The following is a 13,421-nucleotide window of genomic DNA, read 5'->3' as shown; positions in this document are numbered from 1 at the left end:
ATTTGGGCGTTCTATATATATTCGGAAACCTCGTTTCAACTACTACAACATTAACCAAATATATTAAGTTTATTTTACACTTAAATTTTGACGCTTATTTTTATTCTTAATTAATCAAACCACATAATTAAGCAATTAAGCACAAAACACACAATACTCAAATAATACAATCTTATTATTTCAAAACGGGTTACAGAGGTTAACCTAGACTTCGAGGACGAAGTCTGAGTCAAGTGGGGGAGAATTGTAACGACCCGTTCCCGGTATGTTAATTTATTGGGCTTTGTTGTGAGTTTTGCAGGAGGAACTCGGCGAGTTCATAGCCTGACTCGCCGAGTAGGGTCGCGGCTGCGAGCACGCGTGAGCCGGGGACTCGGCGAGTCCATATTCTGGACTCGGCGAGTCCATCCGTCTGGGTGAAACCCTAAATCCCCGGGTTGCCCACTATTTAAACCACCTTATAGCCCCATTCTCGCCTCCCTCACCCTGTGAACACTGTAAGAAAGAACCCTAATCCTCCCTTGTGTGAGCTAAGTGTTTTGTGCCATTTTGTGAAGGTGTGAAGAAGGAGAAGAAGAAAGAAGCAAGGAGAAGAGTTGGAGTGCAAAGATCCAAGGGCAAATCTGAGTTATTTGAGGTATTTTCGGAGTTCCCTCTTGTTATATGCCCTAAACTTCCATTGGAGCTCTTCTAAGAGCTAATTGATGTTTGTTCCAAGCCTTATGTTTGCATGAATGTCTTAATAAGTCGAAATACCTTTGGATCTGAATGTTGGGGTGTTGTAGAGCCCATATCTTCTGTCTTTTTGGAGTTACTTTGCATAATAATCATAGATCTACCCATTTTATGCATCTTTTAGCCTTATTTCCCTTATTCATGAGGTTGTGCACGTAAAGTTGGAAACTTTACGTGGTAAATCAACTTATTGGACTCAGATCTATCTATTGTATGCGTTGGATTCAAGCAAAATCGAGTAAAAATCAGTTGCATGGCAGCAACTCGGCGAGTCGGGAAGAACGACTCGGCGAGTTGGGTCGCGAGTTCCCGAGTCCTTCATTTTGACCAGTGTCGAGTGAATCCAGTGAGTTAGAGAGTGGACTCAGCGAGTTGAGGGTAGACTCAGTGATGAAGGGACTCAGCGAGTTGTTCATACAACTCGGCGAGTCCAAAGCAATCTTCTTAGGATCATGAACAACTCGTCGAGTTTGTTCATACGGCTCGGCGAGTCGGATGAAGATTGTCTGAGTTCTTGGATCAAGAGGGTACTCGTCGAGTCGATGCCACACTCGACGAGTAGCAGCATGTAGAACTGAGAAGTGAGAGTAGGACTCGGCGAGTTGGGGTGGCCCAACTCGGCGAGTCAGCCCCAAAAGTAAGTTGACTTTGACCAAGGGTAAAAGAGTCATTTTACCCCAAGTGCAGTGTTTAGTATTTGATTGAGTGTGTTCATGGGCTTGTAGCCGAGGAGATTCAGGAGCAGCAGCCGGTAGCTTTCAGAGACACACACTCAGCCGCCAGTTTACGAGGTGAGTTTCCTTCAAGTAGGGACGGGTCTAAGGCCACAATGCCGGCCCGTCCAGTTAGCAGTAGTTTCCGGACTTCGGTCCGATGTAGCAGCTAGAATGTTTGATGCCTTCGTGGCTCAGACAGGATTTATGTGCTATGTTTTATGTGTTACGTGTTATGTGTTTCGGGCTACGGCTCGATGTAGTATGCAGTATATGTGTTCATGCTAGTTGATATGTCATGATATGTTCAGTCAGTTAGTTCCGGACTCCGGTCCGATGCAGGGGACAAGGTCCCAGTTAGTTCCGGACTTCGGTCCGATGCAGTTAGTTCCGGACTTCGGTCTGATGCAGTTAGTTCCGGACTTCGGTCCGATGCAGTTAGTTCCGGACTTGGGTCCGATGCAGGGGACAAGGTCCCAGTCAGTTCCGGATTTTGGTCCGATGCAGTTTCCGGGCTTCGGCCCGATGCAGTGGGCAAGGCCCAATATGTGTTATATGCTATTGTATGGTATGTGGTATTTTGGGGGAGCTCACTAAGCTTCGTGCTTACGGTTTCAGTTTTGGTTTCAGGTACTTCCGCAAGCAAAGGGAAGAGCTCGGGATGATGGCATCGCACACACCACCGCCTCAGCTTTAGCCTGGGATTGATTTAGATGTTTTGATCTGATGTAGTATGATACAGTTTTTCCGCACAGTATTTTATTATGTTTTGGAATACATCACGTATGGTTTTATTATATGATGCTCTGATTACAGTTTTGATTATATTAACAACAAAAAATTTTTGGGTCGTATTTTTGGGTCGTTTCAACCCTAAGACCACAATCAAACAAGAACAGGAAATAATGTATGCTATCAGTCCTAAGCCCTTCAATCCTTACTTATATAAATATATTGGGGTAGATACATTTTGGGAACATAAGAAATTTAAAAGAGTTTCAAAATCGTTTTTATAACAATTTAACACAAAAAAAATGAGTTTGATAAACATTTAAAGCAGTTTTGATGACATAACGGTTAAAAGTATAGAAATCCTAACTGAAAAGGGAGTGACTCACAACTTCTCTGCTCCCTATACTCCATAGAAGAATGGCATAGTTGAAAGACAAAACCGTTCCTTGTGTGAAGCAGCCCGATCCATGCTCAGTTTCGCTTGCTTACCTCTGTATTTCTGGGCTAATGCTATCGCCACTGCATGCTACACTCAAAATAGATCCTTCTTGAATAAGTGATTTTCCCTTACTCCATATGAAATCTTAAATAATCGCAAACCTAACATCAAGTTTTTTCATGTCTTTGGTTCCAGGTGTTTCATTTTTAACTCCAAAGAAAACCAAAACAAGTTCGACGTGAAAGTGGAGGAAGGTATATTTTTGGGTTATTCGTTAACCTCCAATGCATATAGGGTTCTCAACAAACGATCCAAGAAAATAGAAGAAACCTATTATGTCACGTTTGACGATAATTATCTAAAACAGCTTTAATCAAGTGAAGGTCAAATGGAGGAAATCTTTCCAACACCAAGTCTAGCCACAATCCCAATAGCTAATCTATATCAGGAATATATGTTACTTTTTGATGAGCCAGAGAAGGCTATCAACTCTGAAGCAAAAGCAGCAGATAATAAAGTTGATGAAATAAAGAAGATAATTGATGATGCCACAAAAGAAGTGGAAAGAGAACCTCGAATCTCAAGCGAACCTCCAGAAGAAAGCACTCCAGGGGGTTCGTCTACAACAAATAAATCAGATTCGTCTTTCCATGGGAGAACCCATATCCAACCATGACCCATGAAATTTCACTCGAGGGGGAGAATTCTAAACCTGATGTTGAAACCTTCTCATCATTTGAGGGGGAGAATAAAAATACAAATGATGATTAAGATGTTCAATCAGAATTCGAAGAGGAAGCCAATGCTGAACTGGATCCTGCATATGATCCAAACTACCGTCCACTCACAAAATGGACAAAAAAATCATCCAAAATCTCAAGTTATTGGTGAATCATTTGAGGGAGTTCTTACACGATCTCAACTGAAAGCGAAGCAAACTGCTTTATTCTCTCAAGTGGAATAGTGTATGTTTAATTTGTTCGTCTCCAAAATAGAACCGAAAACAGTTAATACTGCACTCGATCACTCTGATTGGGTTCAGGCCATGCAAGACGAACTCAATGAGTTCGAACGAAACAAGGTTTGGAGATTGATTCACACACTACCTAATGCATTTGTGGTCGGTCTAAAATGGGTGTTTCGCAACAAGATGGATAAAGAAGGCAATGTCATAAGGAACAAAGTGAGACTGGTGGTGAAAGGATATTGTCAGAAAGAAGGGATTGACTATGAAGAAACTTTCGCTCCAGTAGCAAGGTTAGAATCGGTTCAAATCTTCCTAGAATATGCATCACACAAAAACTTCGAGGTATTTCAAATGGATGTCAAGTGTGCTTTCCTAAACAACGAATTAGAAGAAACTGTATATGTTGAGCAACCACCGAGTTTTGTGAATGAAAAGTATCCCAACCATTGCTATATTTTGGACAAAGTTGTTTATGGTCTGAAACAAGCTCCTAGAGCATGATATGAAACTTTAACTCGTTTTCTTAAAATGTCCAAATTTAAAAAGGGTTCGGTTGACCAAACCTTCTTTCGCAAGAAAGAAGGTGACCATTTAATGATCGTCCAAATTTATGTTGATGACATCATCTTCGATTCCACAAATTCTAGCCTAACCGCTGAATTCCAGAAGTTGATGGAGACTAAATTCGAGATGAGTTCAATGGGTCCAATTAACTTTTTCCGTGGATTGAACATAAGACAGGGACTAGAAGTCATCTTCATCAATTAGAAGGTTCCAATGGCATTCAAAACGAAGCTAACACCATCTCTAGAAAAACCAGCTGCGGATATGACACTCTATCGACAAATGATAGGATCACTAATATTGTATCTTACAGGTAGTAGACCAGATATTATGTTTTCTTTTTGTTACTGTGCCAGGTTTCAAGCCAATCCATGCGAACCTCATATGGTGGCAGTTAAGAACATCTTCTATTACCTGAAGCGAACCTCATCTCTCGGCATATGGTATCCATTGAAATCGGGATTCTTTGTTCAAGCATTCTTAGATGCTGATCTTGGAGGATGTGGTCTAAATAGGAAAAGTACCACAGGCGGGTGTCAATTTCTGGATGGTAAACTCGTCAGTTGGCAGTCCACAAAACAAACATGTGTACAAAGATACACATGTCGAAGATGGTAACGTTGAAATTCTTTTCATGCGTTCTGCTGATCAATTGGCTGACATATTCCAAGGCTTAAGAATGATAGAAGCCGAATCTGTACCGAAATCACCTTCACTTCCATAAGTATACTTTTTGCTTTCGCCTCATTAAAATTTAAACAAGCGAAATAGAGTGAAGGCTCAGTCTATTTCGGTTCCGATTTTTCCGGGCACCGAATTGTACCGACCGCTTGGTATATTTCGCTTCATCCATCAAAAGGTAAATGTTCGGTTGAAACTCTATGTATACTTTTTGTATGAATATTTTCTTTTCTGTTTTTATTTCTTTTTCAAAAAAATCTAAAATACAAAAATATTTTCCTTTCTGTTTTTATTTCTTGTTCAGAAAAATCTAAAATACAAAAATATTTTTCCTTTCTATTTTTATTTCTTTTTTAGAAATGCAAAAATATTCTCTCTTGTTTGTTTAATCTAAATTATTACGTATTTGCTGCTTGTCTCAACAATGCATCATGGGGAAGGTATAAACTCTTATTCTATATACTAGCTAAGTATCCCTAGAAGCATGTTGATGTATGTTGCCCGAAGCCTCATTTGACTCTACAATGAAGCCTTAATGGATCGATATACACCAATCGATTCTTCCCAATTAGGCTTCTAAATTCACTTAAGTCATGAGCTACCTTACTCTTCTCACATTGAGTTAAGAGTTGTCTGCTTGGTCACTTTCGTATAGTAGAGGTACTTTCGGTTCTTCAACCCATACACCATTTTTCTCCATTAAATTCATTTCCATTCAATGTAACCCTTGAGGCTCTCGGAAATTACCACTGAGGATTATGGTTACACAACATTTGTGTTGATGATCTTAATTTCATTTAACCACGTACTAAGTGAGACCCATAATCCAACACCCTAATGAATTGACGGTGAGCAATTAAATGTTCTAGTTTTTCACCCATGCATTAATGAAACCACTCTTGTGGTATGTACTAAGAAATCTCTTTTATTTTCTTTGCTGTGAGATCTTTATGAAATTGTCTAAAACTAAGGCTTTTATTCCCAAAAGATCCAATTTTATTTTACTTTTGAGATTTCTATCATTTCACCAAGTCACTGAAAAAGATTCACACCTACTTGATGTTATAGGCTACACTGGCCACACAAGTACTTCACTCAACTTTCAAACTAATGTCAAGTTTCATAGTTTGGTTGAAGAGAAAGCCACCCTTAAAGCCAAAATTAAAAATGCCTTTCAATGTTTCTTAACAAACATTTGATCGTACATCAACGGGAAACCACACAAGCACTTCTTAGTCTCTCTTGACTTTGAAGGAAGCGATTCGTGCCCGGGATCTATAGTTTTGTGTCTCTAATGACATCACTTAAGTCCCACAGATATAACTTGTTTTATTTCTTTTTCTTTGGCACTCTCTTGCACGAGAATCTCTTGATTTTCCAAAAGTCTTTTCCGTGGTACTTATGGCATTTTCAGTTTTGCAGATATTTTATTATTCGCTTCCAAAAGTTAATTAAAAGCGAAGGGATATATGGTGTCATATTGTGAAGATTGGGAATTGAAATGTTAGGAACAAGTTAATGATGACACGGCACACTTTGAGGATAAGAATTCAAACCAAAAATACACGTGAAATTTGAAACATCCTTATCATCACGCCATCTGAAAACTTTTTCGAAGGAACAGTTATCACTTGCACTTTTTCAAGCGTCGTTTCAGAGTTGGTCACACAATCGTCATCACTATTTTCTCTTTCCTAGTAATCGTCTAAAAGGATTTCCCATAAGGTTTTTTCTTCTTCATAGATCACAAAAACCCTCGAGCATTCAAAAGGGAAAAACTCTCTACTGTTCATCTTTCTCACCAAGCTTCAGCAATGGCAGAATCATCTTCAGTTCAAGAACACACTGCCCAATCCACTCTCTTCACGATCAAACCCAAAAAGAACCTGATCATCGCCTTGATGCCTTTCAAGTATGATGCATTCTTACTCTAGATCGTTGAATGTCTAAAATACTCACCACTGGTAATCGCTTTAACCAAGGTCGATATTATTCCTATGTCACTCCTATCTCAGGTTTACTCTTCGGCGAAGTATGTTAAGGATGAAGAACATATTATGTTCGAGATTTTCGATAAGAAAACTTCTGTCTCCAAAATTAGCTTTTGCTCTCTGTTAGGGCTACCCTATACAGACTCCATGGTGAATCTTGACTCGATTACTACAACTCAGCTCTTCGAAATGTTCTACAACATGGGTACACTGATCTTCTCTCAACTATCACAAAGGTCAAGAAATCTTGCCTCCTTTCTCAATGGAATGGGTTGTTTACCCTTCTCTTTAAAAGCTTTTCTGAACAAGTTGTTGGATCTGATGGTGCTAGCAAAGCCTTCATGACCATTCTCCATGGTCTATACCATGGCATCAATCTTGATTATGGGTCTATTCTCTGGACTCAATTGGTTCAGAGTTTGAATTCTTCTTCTCGTCACATCGAGATTTCATATGGGAGATTCTGGATGATCATTAATCAAAGGGCTATGGAGAAATTTCGAGTTCCTATTATGGCAAATTCTTTAATCTCTGCTATTGCTACTTTCCACACCACAAAGATCATCATCTCAGACTTTTCAAAGTTCGCTTTTATCGGGTCGATTCCTGAGTCAATTTATAGGTGTGTTACAGTTGCAAGCAAAATTATAATCGAATACAAGAAACTTCCAGCTTCAGGTCCAAGGCCCCTTACTTCAGAAATGAAAAGCTCCATCGATTAAGCTGACAAGTCAAAGAAAGGAGGTAAGAAAGGGGATAAAAGGAAGGAAATTCAAGAGGGACCCTCATCTAAAACTGTCACGCCTAAGAAGCGAAAGGTTCAAACCACCAAACCTTCGGCTCCTAAGAAACGAAAGCTGCGAAAGATGACTCTCAAGCCGAAAGCTCCATCATCAAGCGATAGTGACTACGTTCCCTCGGATCAGGATGATTGGGTTGAACACAAAAAGGAGCACAACGAGTCTGAGGATTCGGATCATGAAGACTCACCTGAAATAATATTTACTGAAACTGTTCCATGTCCATCTCCTTCTCCTAAACACACTGCTGCTCCTATTTTTATTGCTCCTTGACCGCCTCCTATTTCATCTCAACCACCCACTTATACACCTTTACCACCACCACTTTTGACCGAAACAACTACTACGACCACTACCACTACCTCTGCTGGACCTTCTGTTAATGTCAACGCATCTGATGCGGGGGCAAAGACATCAGGTTTCACTACATCTACTACATCTCTAGTTGCTCCTCAACAGCATGGTTCCGGAGATGTTCATAGGGGAGAAGGCTTTGATTTCGACACATTCCATTACAGTCCTTTCTCTATTCAAGACGATAGTGACAAAGATGCTCCCATTACTCAGAAGGATTTGAAGGCCCTGAATGACAAAACTGGATTCTATCCTTGCTTCTTCCACTGTTTCTTCCATCAAATCTTACTCTGAAGCCACTGTCAAGGGTATGCTTGACACCCTTGTTAAGGAACATGCTACTAATCTTAAAAAAGCCAACGAAGTAGTTGAAAATTCTACTCAATCCTATCTACAAGCGACCAAAAAAGTCGATAAACTAGTCTCTAAAACAAAAAGCGTGTCTAACCGAGATCAACATAGCTGCTGCAAACAATGCTGCTAACGCGAATGATGCCATCATAAATCTCAACGCTTCACTGCGAAAAGAACTAGAGTCCATTGCGTAACTTTGGGCTAATATTTCAGCTGACAACTCTGCGTTTAAGGAGTCTATCTCTTCAATACTTTCTACATTTCAAGAAGACTTAGCAGTTGAAAGCAAAATTATGGACCAACTTGCCATTCGTACAACTCAACTCAAGACTCAATCCGTTAAGCTCAAGCATGCACAGCAGGAGATAGACGAGCTCAAACTTGAGCGAACTGGTATAAAAATCCTTGTGAGTGATGTTAACTCACTCCTATGCAACCTCCTTGAAGCTCATGACCCAATCCTAACAATCACCATCAGACAACATCTCGTTGACAAGCTTCTCCCTGCAATTGCTATGTTAAACAGAATAGAGAGTGTTCTGGAGGTCCCTGTCCTTCCAGAACAAGGGGAGAGAAAACAAAGGACAAAACAAAGGCTGATAAAAGGAAGAAACCAATGGGAGATTCTGATGAAGATGATGATTCTGAGGAAGAACAATTAAAAAGAAAGGCTCGTGATCTTGGACTTAATGAAAATGCTTGCATAGCGAGGGAAGCTGAAGAGAAAGAGTGAAAGGAAAAAGAAGCACATGACGCATTGGAATGTAGAAAACTACTATTTCCTCTATGGACGTTGGAGAGAATGATGCACGAAGTTGTTGATTTGCCAAGTGTACACTGGTTGGAGCCAGTTGCTTCCTTTGATCTGGTTAACACGAAGGACTCCCAGTTTGATATTCTAATTACAAGAAGAGCCTTTGTGTTCCATTGCTTTGATAAAATAGCCGAAGTTCCTTCTTCGGGTGCTAAAGTAGACAGAGCCCATGTTGATTTTTATCTTACCTTCACTAAACCTCAATATTTAACATGGAGTGCCCATAAGATCACAACAGTCAAAGTCATCGGACCCATTCCAGCTGGTGATTTTGTGAACGTCAAATTCAAGGTGACTAGGGGTTCGGACAATTCTCTACATGAATTTTCTCTTACTGATCTGCCAAACATTAACCCTCATGACTGGATTGTGTTACTCAATCTTCTGCTGACCTACGAACAGAAATACAAACCAATCATTGCTCAACTGAAGAGAATGTTGGTTTCGTACATTTATGAAGCAGTGAAACTCAACATTGAGATAGCTAAGGTTATGAAGAAAAACCCTATTGTTAATCCAATCGGCAAAACCAGCGACATGAGCGAAATGACTTTGGGAAAAATTGATATGGCTCATTTGACGGTGATGTTTCAGCAAAGGATCGAAGTTGCTGGAACTTTTCTAAAATGTCTTTTTTCTCTGCCTGACAAGCATTTGTTCTCTACATCTTGTCTGTAACATGTGTTGGAAATTATCAACAAGTGCAACCTGAATGATGATGATGCAAAGAGGCACTTTAATGACATTATTTGCTGGTACATCCTGTTTCGTAGGACTATTCTTGCTGTGTTTCCCAAACTCTTCAAGACTGTCAAGAAGACACAACAGTGAAGCTCTCTTGCCCCAAATGACGCAAAGGGGGGAGATTGTTAGGAATAATTAGATTGTGTATTTGGGCCAGTTAGTATAAATCCATTATACGTTTTTGGGCTTGTCCAACCATTTTGTATTAGGGTTATTATATATATGGTGTGTGCATGCACCGTATTAGAAAAACGGTTGATTTTATCATTCAAAACAATATTGTAACCCTACCACACCTATACATTAGCAATTCTTAATAGAGTTCATCTGAGGTTGTGGCTTTTTAATCATTTGAAAATAGTTTGATTCATTTTGTGTTCTTGTTTGATTTACATTCTTGGTTTGATTGTTAAGAATCTAATCGATCTTAGAGACTTTTTAGTCTCATCAGGTTTGAACTCCAATCGAGCAAAAAACTTTTTCATCTTCATGAGAATCAACTTGAATCTTCTTATCATGGACTTCAAGAACATCAAGAACATCACATTGAACTCCATAATCTTGAACTTCAAAATACTTAAGAGCATGAAGATCACTTGGGTTTTCAACGAGAGAAATGTATTTCTTATTAAACAAATCTCTTTCTTCTCCTTCTTTTTGATTTCCACTCCAAGATAACATGTTCAAGGAGAATTCAACCAAGCATCCAGTCTTTGAAAGTGGTTGAAAAATCAATCCTCCGCGATCATCTTTCAAATCTCCATAAGAAACCGTAGTACTCCATGCAATCAAATCTCCTTTCAACAATAATCCATAGACTTGATTTTTGTTAACTTTGTATTTCACACCTTCAATGATTACAACCCAAGAATCATAATCCAAGAACACCATCTTTAATCAATCAATAAGATCTTGAGTTTTTGAAGAGAGAGAAATTGATTTGAAATGGGTTTTCTCAAGAGAGAAAGCAAAAATCACTTGAATTCTAGTGAAGAAAATCGAATTATGAGTAGAATCAATGAGGAATTCGATTTCTAGAATCCAAACTCTCATTAACATGATGATCAAAACTCAAAATGAAGAATCACCAAATCTAGAATGCCATCATAGACCGATTCTTGATTTAATCAAGAAAACCCGCTCTGACACCAATTGTAGTGGTGATGATTATGATGGCATGTGAGGATTTAGAAAAGATCTAGTGAATCATCATACAAATAATGAACACATGGAGTAAATAAATCTGGTTTAAGCTCTCATTAGTTTGATTAGAAAGAGTACAAGTAGGTTTGCTAAATTCTCTCTCTAAAACTAATGCTCTCCAAATGTTCCTTACAAGATCTTACATAATGAGTGTCACTCACTTCCTATTTTTAGGAACGGCAACTCATTTACACATACAAGAAGGCAAACACTAACACTCCACATCCAAGCGTGACTTTGCACCCTAACAACTCCACCAACTACAATAAAGTATAATGTGCAATTTTATAGGTTAGCATACAAATTCACATTTTCCTAAATTAAATAATATTTTGATTTAAAACAGCATGTCTAGTTACTTTTAATCTCATTATACTTATTAATGAGAATTAATTATCCTATCAAACCGTTCGGCTAACAACCCTCCACCAATCAAGGAAGTGGTAGGTGAGAGTTGACACCCATTCAACTACCATTTTATAGCCACTTTCCTTATACTCCCCTTATAGACCGACTTTGTGAATGTGGCATATTAGAGGTTCAACTAACTTAGTCTTATATGTATAGTAATAATTAAACATTTCAAGTCTACATATAGTTTAAGGCATATTTTTCAAAAAAATTTCAAAAATACTAGATTATATTTTAATATTTGAAAATTAAACCATTAATTCAAATTTATAATAAACCAAATAATATTTGACATTAATTATTAAGTTCAATTAATATCCAAACTAATTATTTATACACTTAAAAATTAATCATATTAATCAACAAATAATTAATCAAGTCAAAGACTTATCTTCTAACTTCTATGATTTTATTTTATAATGATATATTAAGTAAAATCGGATATGAAAAATAAATATAGTAGATAATTATCACATATAAGCAGATTAAGCAGATAAGCTTCCAAAAATTTCATCTGAACTGAGCTCACGTCATGAGCAACTGACTTAGTCTTATATGTATAGTAATAATTAAACATTTGAAGTCTACATATAGTATAAGGCATATTTTTCAAAACTTTTTCAAAAATACTAGATTATATTTTAATATTTGAAAATTAAACCATTAATTCAAATTTATAATAAACCAAATAATATTTGACATTAATTATTAAGTTCAATTAATATCCAAACTAATTATTTATACACTTAAAAATTAATCATATTAATCAACAAATAAGTAATCAAGTCAAAGTCTTATCTTCTAACTTCTATGATTTTATTTTATAATGATATATTCAGTAAAATCGGATATGAAAAATAAATATAGCAGATAATTATCACATATAAGCAGATTAAGCAGATAAGCTTCCAAAAATTGCATCTGAACTGAGCTCACGTCATGAGCAACGACTTTTAAAAAAAAATTAGTTTCTTTTGCTTTAATCAATTCACCAATGTACAAATACATGAAAGAAAGTCATAGACTTTGATACCACTGATGGAAAATGTAGGTTACAAAATTCTATGCACTAAATGGAAAAACATTTAACAATTAAATGATTAGGGCACATGTAACCTATGAAGGATCTGTCTTTCACGTAAAGGCAACATACTATAACTAGCATCCTACAAGACTTTTGTATATGTAACCCAATTCATAAGGATGAAAACTTACCTTAATGATTGTTATTGCAAACAATCTTAAATTTCTTCTTCAAATCTTCTGGAAGCAAACACCACAAGTGTCATGCCTTTGATGGTTCACACTCAACGCAAGAAAGAAAGATATTGAGTGAGAAAAGGGAAGGGGATCAAAAATTTCAGCCTAACTTTTATAAGGTATGAGTGGACGAAAATCTTAGCCCTAGGGACCTTTATATAGTGCAGTCAAGAAAACCCTAGATAAACCCAAATCTAATATAACAATATTATCTTGAATCGAGTAATTATCTAGCTTACTAATTATCCATCGAGGAGGGTTCTAGAATGCCTCTTGTTCAACTATTTAACAATTGCACTTCAGTACCTGCACTTTCAACTATTTGTTTTAATCACCAAATTAATTCCAATTAATTTCTGATTAAATATTAATTAAGTATTACTATTTCTAATTAATATATTATTTTCACAATATATCAAAAAATTATTTATTTCAATTTATTAATCAAATAATAAATCATTCTCTATCTCCAAAAATATATTGTCTATTGCTAGATTTGTGAGTAACCTACAAGGATTGTGCTACCATCAATTCAAGTTTATACCAGTTATAGTTATGGGCTTAAACACCTAATCCAACACTAACATCCTAATCATATTAATCATGGGCCGCCATTGGTGTCTTCGACATGCCAAACACAGTGTTGAGACTCAACTCAA

Source organism: Lactuca sativa, chromosome 5 (genome assembly GCF_002870075.4).
Source record: "Lactuca sativa cultivar Salinas chromosome 5, Lsat_Salinas_v11, whole genome shotgun sequence".
NCBI lineage: Eukaryota > Viridiplantae > Streptophyta > Magnoliopsida > Asterales > Asteraceae > Lactuca > Lactuca sativa.
This window is presented reverse-complemented; position numbering follows the sequence as displayed.